The sequence below is a fragment of the Glandiceps talaboti genome, chromosome 20 (assembly GCF_964340395.1).
Source record: "Glandiceps talaboti chromosome 20, keGlaTala1.1, whole genome shotgun sequence".
Classification (NCBI taxonomy): Eukaryota; Metazoa; Hemichordata; class Enteropneusta; family Spengelidae; genus Glandiceps; species Glandiceps talaboti.
Window position 1 is genome coordinate 14,950,328 of NC_135568.1, and position 17,604 is coordinate 14,967,931.

At 34.9% G+C, this 17,604-nt stretch overlaps 1 long non-coding RNA gene across 1 annotated transcript; it reads right to left on the reverse strand.

The window, feature by feature from the left end:
* Positions 1-360: 360 nt before the first annotated feature.
* Positions 361-14,803, reverse strand: LOC144450863 (uncharacterized). The gene is made up of 4 exons (XR_013482266.1): positions 14,715-14,803; positions 12,193-12,291; positions 10,215-10,365; positions 361-939 (listed from the first exon to the last, which is right to left on the reverse strand). It is a non-coding gene; the product is annotated as an uncharacterized LOC144450863 (long non-coding RNA).
* Between the last annotated feature and the right edge of the window lie 2,801 nt (positions 14,804-17,604).

Consider the following 17,604-nt stretch of genomic DNA (forward strand, 5'->3'; position numbering starts at 1 on the left):
AGCCTGTGCCTCTTTAAGGTATACAAGTAATGTGAGACTGATAAAAACTGTAAAATGCTCAGATGTATACAGTATACAAAATGTAGATGTAGTTTGAGAAATGATTTTGTTTGGTCATAATCATACTTTTCAAGATAATCATATATTGCTATTTACATTGAACACAATAAACTTATGACACAACAGCAGCACACATACACATACACATACACATACACATACACATACACATACAAGAAAATTGAAATGGACACAATTTCATGTAAAATACTCTCAACAATAATCTTTATTTATTAAATACTTAATAATTGTTGACCTCAAACTTCTCACAATACATGGGGGGGGGGGGGGGGGGGTGACTGGGAGCATGTTATACCTAATGATATATCATGGCATGAAATCAAAGCAACTCAAGTAATAGAATATATATTCTCTGCATCACTAAATATATTCTATGTATATGGAAATAAAACAAAAACATAACTGAGCTCATATTGCAATGGCAACTCAGTTCATTTCACATTTCACGAAATCTATACAGTTGCTGTTACAAATATAAACACCATCACACTCCTAACAACAAGCACACACTATATGTACACACATATCACTTGTAACTTTGAATCAATATACTTGTATGTGTCAAAATCTGAGCCTGCAATGTGACGGCTTTCAGTAGCTTGTTGTTGCCAAGGATGATGTGTGTGTCTTTGTATCAGTAGGGGTTGGATGATGTTGTTTATATTTGTGGTCTGTGGGAAGCCTGTTTCTTATATGTCTAAATTATTCATAGGGAACATAAAATGTGTATGATCTGCAGCCATTTCGTGATCCCTCCATGTTTTAGTTGTAATTTGATGTGATTTCTACTGATGCAGCATGCTCTTTGTTTCCATTCAAACCAATGCACCGTTCACATCCCATTGATTTAACATTGTCCTATTTGAGAGTGAAATAGAAAACAAAATACTTGTTAATTTTACCACAAAGCAATAATTCAATGTTTGCACCTTAGAGTAGATATTACAATAGAATTATAACTTTTTTGAAAAAAAATACAACAAAAATAAGGGTAGAAGTGCAACTTAGGGATTTGTGAGGGACTATAATATTTTCTGGTTTGCCATATTTATTGATTTCAGAACTTCTGGGACATCAGGGAATGTCAGTATCAACCACAGACCCTCCACATAGGAGGGGGCTAGTACCCCTCTTAGATCACCATACAATCTACCATAATTTTGTGTGGGAACACCAGTGGAATTACTGGGTAACGCCAGTTGCTTTTACCTGCTTACTGCACTTCACTTGTTCACTGACAATAAAATGAACATTAGTACAGAGTTGGCATTGATCACAACTTAGGTGAAAGTGATTTACAAGTGTAAGAGAAGTACACTTGCAAGTCTGACATATGTCACTTTCACATATTGTCATGGTTGCTACCAACTCTGTACTGACGGGTGCAAATGAATGAAAACTATGCAATGTCAACTGCTTCTATAGGATTGTATTAAAAGCATAATATATACTATAAAGTGTTCTATAAATTAATGATAATGGAATGCCATTACATGTACATCAAAATAATGACTATTTCCTCTTTCATTTCTATCAATAACAGGCACAATCTGAATAACACAGAGCTGGTACCGGTCTTATACAGCTATCCAGCTAGCAACACCATCTCTTCATTCTGTTTGCAGATATACAGACACAACTTGTAATGGAATGAACAGTGAGGTTTATAAGCCTTTAAACCGTTTGAAACATGTACTTCCAGTTATATTACTGGATGGGTAAGGTTATATGAAATCTATGTGGATATTCGTATACAATTTATTTTTTTGTTTATGTACAGTTACTCTTTTATTTGACAAGTTTAACTTGTAAACTTGACAAATACAAATAATTAGATTTTTTTGGCATATCAGGCTTTGAAAACACACTCTAATTATCTTAATTATTTTCGATAGTAAATGATGGTTGCTCCTCACTCAACACATCCACAATTATGTTGTGAAATAATTGTGATAACAATTCATGAAGTCTTTTCACATCCTTTGTATGCTAAAGACATCTGTTTGAATTCTAGTAACAATGTCTAAGGACACAAATCATAAGGAATTATGGGATATTCAACATACTGTGTGTGATAGTGAAGATATGATGTGCTTAAAAGTACTGCAAGTGATGTCATGAATAGTGTGTACTGATGGAGAGTAAATGTTGATCCAACAATGATTGCAGATTTGGAAATATGTGATACACAGATTTTTGTACATTTTGTAGAATAAAGTCAAATGCCAATAAATGGATTATTGATCATTATTTTATTCCTCCCAGATCAGAAATATATTTTATAATACAATTTGATAACAATATTAACTGTTGCGATCCACTTTATCACATGAGATAACAATTCCAATTGATAATAAGTTGAGGATTTTTCAGCCAACAATACTGCACAACATTAGTTATTACTTACTACTGTAACATTGATATTAAAATTACATACATCTAAAGTTGAATCTGAAAAGTGTAACTGCTGTGAAAATGGAAAGAAACTTTAATTCATTTATTTTATGGTTGTGATTTTGTTATGGATGGATTTTATGTGTTATGGGGAAGGAAAACAAAACTTATGAATAATCAAGGTGCAAGACAAATCATACTGGGGGATTTATTTATTTATACTGGATAGTTATAAGTATCAACAGTTATCTCCCAAGAAGTCAAGTGAGGGCCATCCCTCATGGGTTCAGTGTTAACAACTGTTAATTGTCAACTGTCATTATTATTACATTTTAATTGCTAAGCAGTGACATGTATTTATATTTTAAAGTTTAAAAAACAACAGCCAGAGTTGTTATTATTAAAAAAACTAGTACAATATTCCAGTGTATAGTTTCATATTGTTGTTAGAAAAAGTCACAAATGCACACATTAAGAAGTGAGGAGTTTTTGAAATGTAACATTTAAGAACAGTTTCCAAATAAACACTGTAAACACTCTATTCATGAAAAAGAGTTGTATTTTTGAAATAAAAAGATTATTAAATACACAACTAAATAAGTTTGAAACTCGTATTTTGTGATGTATGTTACATTTATCCACCTATGTCTCTCAATACAACTGTTTGGTGTACCTAGTTGTAAACATTTGCCCCTCCTCTCCTCCAATAACAACATTATTTATGTCACTCCATAAACAACATCTAAATCTGTGATGTGGTACTTAGGGATACCCTGTCAAGGAAGAGTTCATTTACCTATACATGTATATTGACATAAAGACCTTATTTATTCCTTACAAACATTTTCTACATGCAGCAGTTTTACATATAAATTAAATAGATATATAGCTATTAATTGCACTATAATTGCATTTACTACATTGCATATAACACTTCTTGACTGTACATCTCAGTCACAACTTCACTAACATAAACCCAGAGATGTTATCATTAGTAACCATCAAACAAAACATTTCCATAAATTTTCTGAGAATGAGATGTTGATTTGCATATGATAGGAAGCTTTATTCGTCTAGGAGTACATTATAAATGAAAACAACTGCTTCTATTATATTGTATTGTTATTTAAATTATATGTTCATAAAGTCTTTCATAAAGTAATGATTATGGAATGCCTATACATGTTTTCTAGTACATCATAATACAATGTAACTTGGTTCAGTTGTGATAAAAACGGTATATATAAATTAGAAGCTATGATTGGTGTTGGTGGTGATTATAACTTACATGTAGGTAGCTGACACTTATGTTAAGAAGTGGTCAGAGTACTAAATATTATTTCTATTTTGATCATGATCTTATAAAGGGGTAGTAGTAGTTTGGATCTTTGGACAAATACCCATGATGCAACAGGCTAAAAACTGCCCACATCTGAATCACTTCCAAACTAAAGGTGCTTCCTGTCATGCTATGTACTATGTACTACTTCTACTACAACTCAATAAACATTTCATTTGAAATGATCATATGTTTCACTCAAAAGCATACTTTAGGCTACAAAAGAACAAATAAATGTAAAAGTTGCTATATCGTTTCAATATGTATGATTTCCCTGCCCTGGATCAAAGTTGAAAAAGATACATCTCAAAGTACTACATCATGATGTGACAAATATACCATATTTGGACATTATGTACCTGCCCCCAATAAACAGTAACTTATCATAGGATAGAACTTTTTGATTAATAGGCATTGACACTAACGACTAGGTGGTTTCAGTTGAATGCTTGAGATTTCAACTTCACTGACTTAGACCTTCAGATTTTGGTAGTATACACTACCCATGTGCTGCCTCTGTTGTCTCTGCCAACAGTAGTTTGAAGACACCTGGGGACATCTTACAGATAGTATAAGGTAAGCTTTGTTCTTTTGTATCCCTTAGAATAGGGCATATGCATTTTTTTCGTAGTCTGGTAACATCAAACGTTTAAAAGTATATTCATACCGTGGGCATATTGCACTCTGAGAAGATAATGATATTCTAAACTGTACCTGGGCATATCACATTTTGATTCAGACAGACAGAGAGACACTTCGCTATGCCTATAGCACTCCTGAACCATATCAGTTGAGGTGTTGCTAAAAAACCTAGAGCTTCTAGGGGAGACCACTAGGACTCCTACAAGTGGTAGACATATCCCTGTCTCAAGTTCTTTCCATACCCCTTATTGTCAAATGACATGCTATTAATTAAATTTCAAAAATATTTCAACTTATGTAGGTTTTTTTTTACATGTTGGTGCTGTCTTGTAAAGCTTGGAAATTATTGTCTGAAAATGTCTGAATAGTCACAAATTTAACTTTTCAGAGTATAGAAACCTCTAGGGCTACTAGAGGGACACCCCCTAGAACCCCTTATAACAACTGTCAAGATGTAACTAAACTCCTTTTTGAATACATATAGCCTGTGTAAACAATAATTGAAAATTTATTTAATTTTAGTTTATATATAACATTTTCCATAAGCCTGTCAGTGAACATTTAACTCCTCCTTGCATCAAGCTTACAAACTCTCACTTTCACATACATATCAAAGATGTTTCAAATATTCTCACAACAGCTGTCAGGGGATGTATGTCATCACCGGATCATTAAGTAAGGGCAGTACAGGAATTTTTGACACTACTCGGTCAAATAGAACTGCAGATACCTGAACATCCAATAATATTAAGACTAACTAATTGCTATGCATAATATTCCCATTTAGAATCCTTTATTGACATTGTCAAGCATATGTTCAAAGCCACAGTCTAGTTCAGCTGGTATGGAGAATATTTTTAATTTTGTCTCTAGCTACTTACTCAAATGATATGATAGTGTTCTCACTGGAAGTATTTGCAAGATAGTCAATCAGTCCACACTTGGCCACAATAAAAAAGTACCTGTCATGTGATCATGTTAATATGATATGGGGGAGGGGGGAGGTGTCATTAAGTTTTACAATTATGTGATAGGGAGGGTCACTCTGTTTTTGTTTTTACAGAGGGGTGGCAGGGGTGGGGGGGGGGGGCAGCGACTTGTTGTTGGTCCGATTGGAAAAGCCATGCTTGGCACTGGCACTAACAAATTTATTGTTTTGTTTTAACACCTACAAAGCACAATTATATAGCACTTTATTTTTCCAGAATTCTATCACCATTCCTAGATAATCAATAATTTTCACAGGATGAGTGAAAAGGATGTGTACTGTGGCACCTGTCATAAGAAATGGAAAGATGGCCAATGTATTGTTGGATGTGACTCTTGCGATGAATGGTTTCATACAAAGTGTCAAAATATCACTAATAAGAAGGCTAAAGAACTACCAAAATTCTATTGTAACATGTGTAAGGCCAGTATAGATGACACGAATGACAAAACCAATAACATAAAGGAAATTCAAGTGACATCCTTGCCAAGTAACAACACAGTCTATTCTGCAAAAAGCAGAACTTCAGTAATTTCCACACACAAGAAGGCTCACAAGCAAAACAACCCAAAATCACAAACTTCTACAGACAACCACCAACCAGAAGATACACAAGTATCAGAGATAAGGGGCAGACTAGAAGTAGAAATATCAGGAAGTCTCACCAACAAATTGATGTTACAAGGCCACTTGCAGGTCACAAATATTCCCCACCTTCCTAAAGTGGACATTACGGCATCTCAAACTCAGATAAAGTTAAATAACAAAGATGATGGTTTGCCTGCAATGTCTGCAGATGTAAATGTCAAAAGTACACATGACACACTTGATCAGAACAAGAATATGTCATCTGAAAAACATGGTAATGAAGCTATGTCCACCACGGTTCCTAGTATTGGTGATGACAGGGATGCCAATGGCAAGTTGCATGCTGTCCTAAGTAATGAAGCCACACCCACCAAAGGTTTTGGAGATGACTCTCGTGATTATTTAAAGTTGCCTGATGAATTTGATAATGAAGCCATACTCACCAACGTTCCTAGTTTTGGAGGTGATATTGGTTATGATTATGAAGATGAAAATGGAGAGCCTGATGTAATTGCTAAGAAAGCTGCACCCACCAAAAGTTTTGGAGATGACACTGGTGATGATGAAAAGTTGCCTGATGAATTTAGAGTTGGAGCCACACCCACCAAAGTTCCTAGTTTTGGAGGTGACAGTGGTGATGATTATGAAGATGAAAATGGAGAGCCTGATGTAATTGCTAATAAAGCTGCACCCACCAAAGATTTTGGAGATGACACTGGTGATGATGAAAAGATGCCTGATGAATTTAATGATAGAGCCTTACCCACCAAAGTTCCGAGCTTCGAAGTTGATGGTGATGATGATGACGATAATGATGATGCTGAAGATGATGTCTTGCCTGATGTACTTAGTGATAGAGCCATACCCACCAAATTTCCTAGCTTGGAAGTTGAAGGTGATGATGTTGAAGGTGATGATGATGATGATGATGATGATGATGATGATGATGATGATGATGATGACGACGCCAATGACAAAGATGATGTCTTGCCTGATGTATTTGGTAATGAAGCCATGCCCACCAAAACTTTGAGAGATGACACTGATGATGATAATGATGGTGATGATGATGATGATGATGATGAAAAGTTGCCTAATGAAGCAACACCAATCCCAAAAAAGGAACAAACCAATACAAACCAACCTAAACAAAGTCAAAATATAGTTTTAAATGAGAATATCATAGGATCTATACTCGATGTCAAAATTGAAGAAGGTTACTATATGACAGAAAAGAATAGATCTTCTTTCACATTCAAATTGACACCTGAAGAATGGGCAACTATCAAACCCATCTCTACAGATGGGCAGCGAAGGTTACAGGGAAGATGGACTGATATATTCAATGAGAAATTTTCTCAAGTTAATGATAAGTGTGTAGTGGTATTTTATGGTAACAGGGTTATCAAGGAGGGATCAAGGAAGGTAAGCGTGCCATTCTGCACCATCACAGCACGCTGTAAACACCCACTGTGTCAAAAAATAAAATTCATCATCAGAAACAAACCTACTGGAAAGAAACCAGTCTCAGTAGAGGTCAAATGTGACGGGAATATCAAGCATGAAAAAGGTCAACAGTATTCAAGACATATCAGGGGTACAGAGCGGGCTAAGATTGCTTCAGACATGGCCAATATCAAACCAAGTGAGTACAGACTGAAATGCATGAATAAAGCAAATAAAAAATCAGTAGTCTTTGGCAATCTATCCATGGTCAAATCAAAAACTGTGTACCAGAAAATTTCATCTGAAGAAAACTGCAAGGATGAAACATCAAAAGACCAATTGGAAGATATCATGAACACAATGAATGCCATGAAAGAAGACATTAAGGGGAAAAATGTCAGTGGTTACATACAGGAAATACATCTCCAACCTATACAGATCATCAACTATACAGAGATGCAGTTGGTCCTGTATAACAAGCTTTGTCAAGAAAAGAAAGCATACCTGCACATAGATGCTACTGGTTCTGTGGTAAGAACACCACCACACATAGAAAAGAGAATACTTTATTATGCTTTGGTAGCTGGTAGCAAAAGCTTGGAGATAGGTACACTGACTCCACCTGTTGCACTGACAGAGATGATAACGAGTGACCATTCGATACCATCCATTGCGTATTTCCTAATGAAATTCAAAAGAGCTGCTAAGATGTTGGCCAACTTTGCAACACCACAGAGAGTCGAGATGGATTTTAGCTGGGCTATTATTCAAGCTGTGTTACTTGCATTCAATACAGAAGACACAATTAGCTACCTGAAGAAAACATGGGCTGTTGTCAATGGTCGAGGTGACGCCTCCTCATTCACTGTTATACATATCTGTGCTGCACACTTCATACACACTATGAGTCGAAATCTATCCAAGAATTGCTCAGACAAGGCAAGGCGAAAATTCCTGCTGTATACAACAGGGCTTCTACAAAATGCAACAACTTTGTATGAAGCTACAAAATTAGTTCACAACATTGGTGTTGTGACAACGTCATCAACATGTACACCTACTATGGAAGAAAGTCTAAGGCTATTAAAAAACAAAATAATGAAGCTCCCAGATGTTGACATACAGCCACAAAGTACAAAATTTGAAAGGGCAGATGATCTTGATATGAGAGGAGACACCATCAGAAAATGTTCCCCCTTCTACCATCACTTTCAGCATGTAATAAAAGTACCTGACACTGAAGGAGATGACAATGTATCAGCCAACAAACCAAATCCATACCAAAGCAATGCATATTTCAAAGACCTAATGGATAAATATCTCCCTCTCCTTCCACTATGGAGTGGCATAATGTTAGGAAACTTAGCACGACACAAAATGGATCACCCAAAACCTACCACTACAGAAACAAGAGCAACAAATGCAGTTGCTGAAAATTGGATGAAAGAAGTGAAAGTACAAATACTTCATAGGAAAACACACCTAAAAATGGCAAGGTTTTGTGAATTAATGTACAAATCTCTCAAGCCAAGACTTGAAGACATCGCAGTGATAGCACTGGCACAACAGAAAGTGAAAAAGAAATCAATAGATGATGCTGAAGAAGTCTGGCACAAAAGGAAGACCCCATCAAAGGAAAGGAGTAGTACATATTACAATCCCCCTACACAACCACTTAAGGTACCTTCCTTTAAGAAGATAAAATATGACAAGCAAGATACAAGTGAAGGGTCTTTGACTAGAAATGTAACTGATCAGCAGTCCAAAGTGTCAGATCCCAAGGTCAGTTTAAAAAAAAAAAGAGCTGCTACAATAAGATTACATCCATCAGTTGTATCCATGACAACTGGTTCTATGATGCATCGATGTTTACCATGGAATGGATCTGTAACTCAGAATGGCATGGAAATAAATATGACAAACACATGCCCAGCTGACAACATGCTGATGATCTACCACAGAATATTGAGTGACAGGACAGATATTCTGCAATGGTTTATTAATCAAGAAAATGAAGCAAACAAGACTTTACTAAAAGCACATCAGTACTTTCTGAAGAATCAGTGGTCTAAAGGAAAAGCAGCATGGTTATCCCAATTTGAAGGCAGACAAGTTGACAGTACTGTTAACTACTGGGGAACAGAATTTACCTACATATATCCTTTACTGACTGCCAATCAGACAATATCTAGGACATGGAGATGTTCAGTGGTACACTGTCCACAGAGATCAACACAACGGACTCACAGAATACCAAGCCTAAGGTAAGAACTCGCAAGCCTGTTGCTATTTTCATTGGGTGTTAAGCATGTAAACAAATCACTGTTTGCTGTCTGAAAACTTAACAATACAAAATATTTAACATACATTGCACATAATATATTCAGTTTATGGCATATTGAATTTAAATCACATGACCATACATGATCATCCCAATCACATTGACATAGGAATAATGTGATCTGGGACTCAGTTGAGTACAAATTAAGCATATAAACAAGTAAGCAAATGTAAAGGTAACAAGTTTAAACTATATTACTAATCACGTGACCTGGATATATGAGTCTACATATGTCTATCTCTATATGTGTGTTAGTTAGATTTACATAGGAAATCAACAAATCATAACACTATTTACATAAGAAATCAACAAATCATAACACTATTTACAATTTTCATTTGTGACAGAGTGGTACAAAATAATGTTTGCACTCACTTTGACAGTAGACAACCCACCTTTGTACTAATTAACTGCTATGCTACTTTCATTCCAGTGACATCAGACACATTCCAAGGGGTGATAGCAATTATCTCCAGACTGCTTTAAACTACTGGTTCGGTGTTGCTCGACAGGTTGCACTTTGTTCTCAAGTCATTGCTAATCCATCTACAACACAAAAAACACGTACAGTTAATACTGAAGAACTGGTTGAAGAAGGTTCAAATTGGATCACTGAGATGAGGTACAGGAGCTTTCAGTCATTATACAATTCCCTATCAAAAAGTCCAAATGTGTAAGCAGTGTCATTTGGAATATGAACAAATTGTACCAGTGCATGTGCAGACTCTTGGTATTTATACCGAAAACTTAAATGCATACTATGTGCTCAAGACATGACAGTTTCATTACACACAAATATAGAATATGTGATATCGATCATCCCAACAGTCATCAACTTGCTCCTAGACTAGTATTTGGAGTTATGCACTGATAATAATACATTTTCACTATGTCTTCATTCTTCAATTTCATTTCCTTGGCTTATTAGGAAATTTATTTACAATTTAAAACTGCCTTTAATTTTTATGGTCAAACACCATACACTATTGTTACATACATGTATGCCACATTCCAACTGACTTGGATTTACAGAAAAATATAATTTTATTGAGGTATGCTTTTAAAATTTGCTTGCTTTTGTTTCAATTTTTAGAACTATCCACTACTGTTCAGGCACTCTGACTTTGACAGCAACAACATTTCCATCTGGTATTCCCCCTGTTATTGTGGTAGATATTGCCTATCTAGCAGAGAGCAAGGCACGATTTACCTCCATTACAGAATTTCCAGACAGTGTAATCATTGATGACAAAGTGTAAGTTGAACATGCACTTGCATCTACACATGCACCTGTTAACAACAGACACACACATACAGCTACAGCATACTACATGTATATCACAGGCAAAACCCACATAAGAAGTGGACAAATCCGATCATCTTGTTATATAATGTGCCTGCAAAAATATAAGCAAATGCACAGACATTATGAAACAGAGCAAGTCAGAGTTTCTTACTTCTTGTGTCATCTGATGACACAAGAAGTGAAAAACTCTGAGTTATGTTTTAAAGTCACCCTCATTTCTGGTATAAAGTGTGTGTGTGTGTGTGTGTGTGTGTGTGTGTGTGTGTGTGTGTGTGTGTGTGTGTGTGTGTGTGTGTGTGTGTGCATATTTTTTTCATACTCATTTCATGACAATCTGTTTACAAAAATCACAAACCTATGGAATCTATACATGTTACAATGTATGTCCTTGTGTGGGGTGAGGAATATCAATTAGACTTTAAAAATTGTCTGAAGATGTGTTAATAGCAAAATAGTACCACTTTGAAAAATTGCCAAAATAAATATAGAATACATGCTAATGTATACAGTATAACTCAAAATTCATATGCTCTCCTAATTCTACACAATGTACATTTCTATTGTTTACATGGACTTATTTCCATTCTTTATTTGTTACAGGTACTCAGTATTTGCATGTACAATGGGTAATGGAAGCCATTTCATTTGTATTTTACGAAATACAAATACTGGTGCATGGGAGATCTATGATGGCTTGGAAGAGTACTTTATTCCTGGAACAGGCATCAGAGATCTACAAGGGGAAGCCCCAAATTGTTACAAATGTCAACTGTTGTATCTTGTACTTTCAAATTCTTAGCTGCAAGACAATGAACTATGTTACAGTTGATGAACATCATATCATGCCATGAATAACCAATAAAAAACCATACACAGAAAAACAGGACAGTCCAATTAGCGAAATATGGGCCTGAGTGCAGGCATACAACAGTCACAACTATGGAATTCTATTACATGTTTATATAGTTATATATTATTTAGTATTATATACTTATTTAATTATATTATATTATATTATTATTATATGTATATGCATCAGGTCTTAATTATTTATGTTAAAGACTTACCAACATTTCAGTTAAGTCTAGCCAATCAGCAACAGTCCAAACATTTTTAACATCCTGTATAGACTACATCTTTAACATGATGACAAACAATTGACACTGCTGAAAACAGACGAGTTTAAAACAAGAATATCATTCAAATGTGTTGCCTTGATAAAGTATAAATTAATATCATTTCACATTGGGATGCAATAGCAGTAGACTGGAGCTATGTATAAGTATCACACAAGCTCAGTCTTACATTTGGTGTGTGTGTGTGTGTGTGTGTGTGTGTGTAAACACCATAAAGTCAAAAAATGCTTGACTGACTGCCATGATAGTTTATAGGCATATTATATACTAGATATGATGGGAAATTGTGCAAATCAAAATGATCTCACCACCAGGTGTGCTTTAAGTAAAAAATGGGATTTTTGGTCAAAAAATGTAAACTCAACAACTACTAGGTAGATCTGTCGAAAATTTTGTGGGGTTTTGGTTTAAGAATTGTTTATGACATGATGATCCCATGACCAGTGATATGTAAATTAGGCAGGGACGACAGGGATAGTTAGATACATGTAAGTCAATAAAGATTTTTGTGAAACGTGTGCTAATATCCCTCACAACAAGATCAAAACAACACAGCAACAGCGAAATCATGATTAATTTATTTTTTGGAAAGAGAAAGCAGGTGAATAAAGATGAAACAAATGTATGCACATATGCATAGCAACAAGACCATGCCCACAGCAACAGTCAAATGATTACATATAATAGTAAAGGTAACCACAGGGCTGGATAGGCAACCAGATAAACATAACAAAAACTGTGCAGTTGTGCTACAACGCCATTGACACTACTTGCTTTTTTTCTCTTAAGGGGCTATGCATTCACTGGGAGCTCAGACTCGGCTAATTTTTTGTTTACAAAGACAAACAATAAAGTACACAAACAAACAAATCACAAAAATAAGCAAGTAAACAAACAGAAACAAATTAATAAACCAATAAATGAGTAGATAGATAAATAAATTAATAAACAACAACAAACAAACAAATACTGACACCACCCGAATAAAATAAGTCATACCATTGATGACTATTTGGGGGTAGTAGTGGTTTGTTTGTTTGTTTGTTGTTGTTTATTACATTATTTATCTACTCATTTTATCAAGTTATTTGTTATGTTCTTCTTTGGTTACTTTTTTGTTTGTTTACTTGTTTTTTTTTGTATTTGTAAAAAAAACTAACTGAACCTGAGCTCCCTGTGATGCATTTTTGTAAGTGTACTGGCTTAATGTAACACTTTAAATTTCTCGGTAAACTTGCCAAAGTGTATGACCATTTGCATGTATAAGCCATAACTAACAATTCCATATGATTATTTTGAAAAGTATGATTATGACCAAACAAAATCATTTCTCAAACTACATCTACATTTTGTATACTGTATACATCTGAGCATTTTTAAGTTTTTTATCAGTCTGGATCAAGTTACTTGTTGAAAATAGTAGTACAAAAACTTTAGTGTCTTTCTGTAGTTTTTACAGTGTCCTTTTCGATATATATAATTTTTCAAAAGTGAATAAAATTGTCAGATTATATGATGATGTATCTGGAAGCTGCCACATGTACAACTTGCTTTCCTTCCATTGCCAGTATACATTGTGCATGTTTGTGTTTGATATGAGAATAAAAAGAAAGTACATTTTTGAAAGCACTTTTCAGAATGTGCCATGGAGATATTAAGTACAGAAATTATATCTTGCCTTTATTTTAATGTTGTTGCATTCACCCCCCCCCCCCCCACAGTTCACTGTGCTAAACAAATAACCGTCCCTATTTCCTATAATATGCATCCCTTTAGGGGCAACATCAAAAGTTCAATATAATATATCTAACTTAATTGCTTAAGTTAGGTCCCCCCCCCCCATCTAACTTAACTGACCTAAAATTGAAAATAGTTTCAGACTCATACTGTATACTTAAGCAATTAAGTTAGATATATTATATTGAACTTTTGATGTTGCCCCTTACAGTAGTTCCAAACCTGGTTGGATTTCTGTAGGAAATGTAGTTGTGTGTACATTGTGTACTTTTTTGTTATTTGTCTGCATAAAAGAGATAATCACCCAGCATTTAAAAAATTGTTTAAATGTATTAACATGGCCAGAAATTCCAAAGAATAGATGAACACAAATGCAGCTTCTGAGTCACCTAAGCCTAAGGCTCAGTGATTGGATGAGTAAGTTTCAGTTCATTTTAACTATACACATGAATGATTGGAAGAGTTACCTGGGGCGTTACACAAGAGAAAAATCCGACGAATACCCATAGAAAACTAAGAATTTGTTTTGAACTTGTGAGCTTTGACATTCATCATCCCATCAGTCCCTCGCCCCTGTAAGTGTAATAATACTCATATCAGACCAAGATCAGACTCTAAGAGGGACTGTGATGAATGCGTGTCGAAGTGTACATCGCACATTCTCAGAGCTAAAATATTCACTTATACGGCCTATATGTACATATACGATTCCTAACCTTCCAACTCAGATGGGTCGGTAAACTTCTTTCGTGTCTAATACCTTTTAAACAACGTTTCCATCATGTAAACACGAATGTCGACAGGACAAATGTTTGTGTGTTTATGATCTTTCCTCCAATCAATGAAAAAATAAATCGCTTTCATAATAACTCATAAAAGGAATCATCTTTTAGTGAATTGTCTACATTGTTAAAATGATTTTCTCATAGTCATTACTATAAAAGTACAATATTGTTTATTAACATTTACGATTTCAAACTTGTTTTCGAAATTTGAACTGAAAAGGGTCAGTTGCGGTCAGTTACCCGAACCCGTTTACGAATACGTTTTTGAATGTGTTTTTCAATTCGTTTTTGCAGACAACTTCAGCATCGTGCTGACAACGTGGCTTCCTGTTATGATGATGTTTGATTGTTTATTATTACTCTACTCAAAGTGAGCACTATCAGGTCTAAAATCGTTTCAGTTTGGCAGTTTCATTAATGAATTTTTACTAATAGAAGAACAACTAATTAATTAACCATATGTACCTCTGGGGAGAGCGTTGGGCTGTGTTATGCCTTTTCATTCCTTCGTTCATTTAGTGCAGACATTTCCAAATGCGGGCAGCCGTGTATTTAAAAACGTAAGATTTTCGTAAGTTGTCGAAGGTGGGCGCTCGCACACATCGATATACTAAGGGGGGGGGCGAAAATGTATGTTGTACAGGAAGGTAGAGAAGGTAGACTAGATCAAGCTACTTAAAAAAAATTAATCTTAAGTCATTTATTTTTATAAATAATTGTACGGAATTGTACCTGTATGATACTAAGAAAGGCGTTCGCCCAGGGAAAAAAAAACTCACGTAAAAGACGCAATAACGATGGAATAAAGGTAAATACAGGAAAACCAGCCTATCTAACATCAGATTTTAATCAGATTGTCTTCAAGCATGACTTCCTTCAATATTGTAACAAGTCATATAATATTTATGATACCAATCCGGATGGTTGCTACTGAGGCATATTGGGACTGATCGTGGTAGGACTGGAGTAGGATAGAAAAACTTCGTTCATTGAAATTCTTATTTTCGTTATCTCATCATTCCTCAGTTGCAATCTTTCTTTATTTCACGATTTCCCTATTTCACTATATCTTCACTGGTAATTAGCCAGTATACTACAATGCACACTTTTAATTCTACAAATACTGCATAGTTGGAACCTCGTTTGACCTCTACTGGTTATAAATTAACTGTGCTTTCATGTTACTGAAGACTTGATAAGATTAAGTAGGCAACCTGCCCATTGACACTTGACAGGGTACACGCAGTGCTGAATATTTGAGCAAACTATTCACAGGTGACAATCCATTTCTCTACTTTATATCGTCCAGAATTGTTTAATCGTGCACATGATGTAGCGTACACTGAGTTCATCAAAAGTTCAATGAGGGGATGATGTTGTTATCAGGGCCGTAGCCTGACCAAATTGCCGGGGGGGGGGAGAGAGAACTTTGTCTTGGTGCAATCACGCATTTAAAATTTAGAAAAGTGGCTAATTTACATAATATCTATTTTAGCATACGCAATTAAATATCATATGTAAGGCCAACGGGCAACCTAACCCATCATGTTGGGTAGGTACTAGATTTCATTTTTTTTCACAATGTTTGACAAGGATAAAACAAACCATATATAATGATAGCAAAATATTTCAGGTCGTGTTTAGATAGAACTTATTCAGTCATCTTGATACTATCTCTTGCAATTTGTCTGCATAGCTACAGTTAGGAAATGTACTCAATTTACGGTTAAACAATGTTGTAGCTCCTCTCACCCTCTCTTCTCAAAAAATGTTAAGCCCCCGCCAAATGAAACTCAAGCATTATTTTAGCCACCCCTTCTGTCAACTACACTAAAGATGATATATAAAATTATGTGGTACAATATGATACATTAAAATAACAGTGATAGCCAACAACAATAATACTCTGAATGAGATTACTTTCCACAGGATTTGGATTTCACACGCATACGGAGATGTCTCTAATTAGCTCTAACTAACCTATACAGGGGGATACTTAGCCAGACACCATCTTGTTTTGGGAGAAAGCCAATTATCACCTTGATTGCTGCTGATTGGAGAGACAACTCCAAAGGTAAACAAATTTGAAAATAAGACCATTTAGGAGGCCATTTTGAGGCATAAAATATCAAACCATAGACATAATTTAAAGTCTTACAATGCTTGAATATGGTAATAAAATACCAGAATTGAAACTATTACGCTATACATTACATATTATCTCGAAGTGTATTTTGTTGTGGCAAAGCTGAAAGATATTTTGCGGATGTGCACTTGGTAAATGACTTCTCCTGAAGTTTAATTTGGTTTCAAAAAATCCCGAATAAGGAGCAAAACATTTCAATACTTTCAGACTTTGATCAGCCCACTCCCATGCTCGTAAACCTTTGCTCAATTCTTTTTAGTGCACATTGGATATGCAACATCTTAATTTAATCTCAATTCATGCTTGTATGCATCAGCAGATCTAGAGCCAAGTAAACCACTGTATAAGATATTATATAATTTGGAATAGACTCAAATGTATATCGTTACATGTACTATTCAGAAAATATAAAGAAATATCCTTAATTTTGAAACGCGAAGCCCGCATGACGATATATTGCCCATCACCAAAATAAATATATGAGTAGGTGTCACAGCTTTTTCATTTTTTCTGGCCTAATGTCACATCTTTCAAAGTAGTTGCCGAAAAGATATCACATTCAAAGTAAAAAAAAAAAAAAAAAAAAAAAAAAAAAACTTTTTAAATAAAATAAAAAAATTGGATGGTGCTTTCTAAAATAAATAACACAACAAAATAATCATTTTCTTTACCCTA